Consider the following 4,450-nt stretch of genomic DNA (forward strand, 5'->3'; position numbering starts at 1 on the left):
GTGTCTATCCAGGTTCTAATGGCATTTTTAGCCTGTGGTTGGAACTACAAAACAATTTCAACATGGTCGACCCAGTAAAAATTCTTTTCCTTATAAAACCTTTTCCTCTTGTGTATATACTTTAATTAATCTCTTAAACCAAATCCTTGTGACCCATGTACCCATTTTCTACTGCTTTGTAAGTTTCAACCAAACCAAACCAAATCCACCGCCATTGAGTTCCAGCTCATAGAAAGCAGAGGGTCTTCTTCTGAAACTGTAAATATTTACAGGAATAGATAGTCTCATCTTTCTGCTGAGGAGAAGCTGGTGGGTTTGAACCACTGACCTCGTGGTTAGTCATCCAGTGTTTACCCTGCAGGCACTGGGCTCCTTTGTAAATTTCAAGAGCTATGAAAACTTCATCAGAAGTTGTCGATTAATTCTGTGGTGGGGGTGGGGAGGGGAATGGAAAAAAACAGAACATTTCTCTCTTTGAGTTTCTGAATATTAAAAGTAAAATACTGGTGAGCTTACTTATCTGAGGCTTTGATTTGTAAGGAGAGACGCCCTGGGTGAGTCGTGGTTTCTCATTGGGCTGCGATCTGCATGGTCAGCGTTTTGAAACCAGCAGCAGCTCTGCGGGGAGAAAGACAGGTTTCCTACTCCCTAACCAGTGAGGCTCAGAAACCCACAGGGGGTCACTATGAGTCAGCAGTGAGAGTTGTTTATGTTTGTACCTGGCCTAAAATCCTAAACACGGAAGAGTGTGATAGCTTCTTTACCAGGTAAACCCGTTTCCAGCCAATTCTGACTCACAGCAAAACTCTGATCAGTTCTGGAAGCTTTGTAAATCGTCATGGGAGCAGACAGCCTTATTTTACTCAGAGGTCTGGTAAGTTTGAACCTCTGACCTTGCAGTTCAAAGTCCAACACGTGCCCAGATTTCTCTAGAACAAGCTTGGAATCATACTTCTCTGCATAAACATATGAATGTTACTCTGACCAAGAATACAAAGAGTCCGTAGCATTTTTGGTGGGGTGTGGGGGAGCTCCTGAAAAGACACAAAGCAATCATTTAGAAATCTTGTATTTTCTTCTCAAGTTTGGATAGGGAGGCATGAATCTTCACAGCATCAATAGACAGATTCTAAAAGTTCAGATAGAGTACCTAACTAACTGGTTCTTCCTCTTTCAACATTTTTATAGCCAGATTCCTTTTTGTCTAACAATTGCTCTCAGTAGAACCCATGTCCCTTTTTAGTAGGTCTCCAGTTCTCTTGGTACACACATACCAAGTAGATCTTCACTTCTGAAAAATCTGTTTTGAGGCCCAAGACTTCTGTTAGTTTCTTTTGTTAATCCTGACCACTATTAAATAATAACAAAAAACAAACACACTCAAAGTGATCCCATAGGACAGGATAGAATTGCCCCTGTGGGTTTCTCTTTATAGGAGTAGAAAGCCCCACCATTCACCCACCAAGCAACTGGTGGCTTTGAACTACAGGCCTTGCAGATCACAGTCCAATACATAACCACTATGCCATGAGGGCACCTCTAAACTCATTGCTATTGAGTCAATATGAACGCATAGGAGCCCTGATGGCCTAGTGGTTATATGTTGGGCTGTGATCTGCAAGGCCTACAGTTTGAAATACCAGTTGCTAAGTGAGAGAAAGATGAGGCTTTCTACTCCTGTAAAGAGTTAACGTTTTGGAGACTCACTGAGGCAATTCTAAACTGTCCTATGGGGTCCTATGAGTATTAAACAATATTTAGTATTAAATAGCATTCCTGGGCTATGTATCACACAGATATTCCAAAATACTTACTACCTCAATTCACCAGGCAAAGAGGGTCCAGAAGAAACTGCCAGAATAGTAATAATCATAATATATTAAAATATAAACCACTCAGGTTTAATGACAAAGGAGAACATGCAAATATAAAAAGGGTGGCCAGTTCTTCCTTTCTGCCGTTGGCCTGGGAGGTTGCTCTCAGAATGGGCAAGTTCACGAAACCCAGGAAGGTGGTGCCGGTCCTGGCCTGAGGCTAGTCTGGACACAAAGTGACATTGTGAAGAACATGGATAATGGCACTGCAGACTGCCCTTACAGCCATGCTCTGGTAGATGGACTTGACCGCTATCCCTGCAAAGTGGCAGCTGCCAGGGGCAAGAAGAAAATTGCCAAGAGGTCCAAGATCAAGTCTTTTGTGAAGGTTTATAGCTGCAATCACCTCATGCCCACAAGGCACTCCATGGACATCCTCTTGGACAAAACTGTCATCAAGGATGTCTGCAGAGACTCTGCTTTTAAACTCGAGGCCCAGCAGGAGGCCAAGGTCAAATCTGAGAAGTATAAAACAAGTGGTTCTTCCAAAAGCTGAAGTTTTAGATCTAATCCCCTATCATTAAAAATTCCACCTCCCCCCTCCCAAAGAAAGAAAAATAAAAAGGGTGAGTGTTAGTATTTATGTACTTTTTTTCAGAAGGATTATTTTATTCAAGAGATTAATCATTTTTTTTCCTACTTAAAAAAACAATTCTTTTTATTGGACTCCTTCATTTCTCCATAAGGGTAAGGGTTTTAAGAAGAAACAATACTTAATCTTTTGCTTTTAAAATTTTGGATTTTCACTAATGAAGCACAACCAAAAATATAGTTTGATTTGCAACTGCTTTGGAACATGTGAACTTCTGGTACAGAAAATATTTTAATAATGTGTCACTGTATCAAAGCCATCGGCATAGATATCAAAAATGTTAAAAAATTATTGCTTTAGGAAGTGGTTAGGCTGAACTATTAATATTTTGAATCTGAAGTAGGAACACCTATATTTATAAAAGTAATTGCAGTAAGGAAAAATAGAGAGTTAAATAAATTTAGAGAACTATGTTTTGATCGGCGAACCTTTTACTTGCCCCAAATGGGGATTATTCATTTAAATGATTTTTATGTAACACAAACTTAATCAATTTCACAATCGATTTAGAATTGTTGTAATACTAGTATATAATAATTTCTAATTTTTCATGATGCTCTTAATTTACTTTTTACCCTGTAAACTGCTGAAGAAGGATATTACACAAATCAACCAAACCCATTAAAGCAAACCTGCTGTCATCAAGCTGATTGCAACTCACTGGGACCCTATAAGAATAGGGTAGAAATTGTCCTAGCGTGACCACGGCTACAATCATTAAGGAAGCAGAGCAAGAAACTGATACATTCAAACCACCAGCCTTGAGACCAGCAGTAGGTGCTTAGCCACTGTGCTACCAGGAAACCCTACCAAATGCTACAGGGCGATTTGACTATTATAATGTAAGGCACTGATATTTATCTTCACTAAATCATGCCATCATTTTAGGTGAAAATTGGTAGAGAAAGAAAAAAACGGTCTTTTTAGTCAAATACTGGAGGAAAATAAAACAATTGTGATAATTTATCGCTGTCTGTTACACGGAATGTGAGAGGGTAGGAGTGGTATACTTCATATAGCTTAATGTGCCTTTGTTAAATGAACACTTTCAGACAAAGGGAATTACCACTTCTCTTACTGCAGCCACCTATCACTCCATTTAGGAGTTCCCTAAGATATCACACTGAAAAGAGAATGGACAGGCCAAGTGTTTTCTGTCCCTCTATTGCTTCTGTTCAGAGTGTTGTTTTAAATACGTCCATAGGGTTCTTTGAGACCTAAGTCTCATCAAATATTGTTTAAGACATGAGCCGATGAGAGTAGGTACCACTAAATCGAGAACAATTTTCACGATGTCGTAATATGATGGCACGTAAGCATAGCGTTCTCCGCTTCTGCTTGCTGTGAAATGCAAATGATGAGTCATTACTTTGTGTATGTAAAGTATTTCATGTGCACATATAAATGATTGCAGGAGTATTGGTGGTGTACTGGTTACACCTTGATCTGCGAACCACAAGGGCAGCAATTCGAAACCACCAGCAGCTCCAAGGGAGAGAGAGGGGCTTTCTCCTCCCCTCAACAGTCACAGTCTCACAAACACACAGGGGGCTGCTCTACCCTGTCCTGTAGGGTCACCATCGTTGGCATTGACTCAATAGCAGTGAGTGAGTTATAAATAATTTCACCCAAATATGTACTATACAAGATTTTAGAGGGTTTCTGCTTTCTTTGATCACTTTAGACAATTAGTGCTCTAGATTCTCTCTTTGAGTTGGTATGACACTGGTACTTTCAAAGCTCCTACGTGAATATTTCAAGAAGTATGATAACCTCTTACTACTGCCCTTTCCAAAACTTTCCCTCCCTCAAGTAATTACATTTTGCTATAGATGTTTAACTACATAAACTTTTTTTTTTCCCAAATGAGAGAGCAAGAAAGTGAATTTGAAGCCCCACTATGCTGATCACTGTCCTTCCCTACTTGGTATAATGTTAGCGAACCCCAATGAAAAGACAAAAGATAAATTATAAGGGCTACACA

General features: G+C 39.6%; 1 pseudogene; it reads left to right on the forward strand.

The window, feature by feature from the left end:
- Positions 1 to 1,984: 1,984 nt before the first annotated feature.
- LOC101652494 lies at positions 1,985 to 2,378 on the forward strand (annotated as a pseudogene).
- Positions 2,379 to 4,450: the final 2,072 nt, after the last annotated feature.

The sequence above is a fragment of the Echinops telfairi genome, unplaced genomic scaffold, assembly GCF_000313985.2.
Source record: "Echinops telfairi isolate 266 unplaced genomic scaffold, ASM31398v2 ScPeMD7_3;HRSCAF=10, whole genome shotgun sequence".
In the NCBI taxonomy this organism is placed as follows: Eukaryota; Metazoa; Chordata; class Mammalia; order Afrosoricida; family Tenrecidae; genus Echinops; species Echinops telfairi.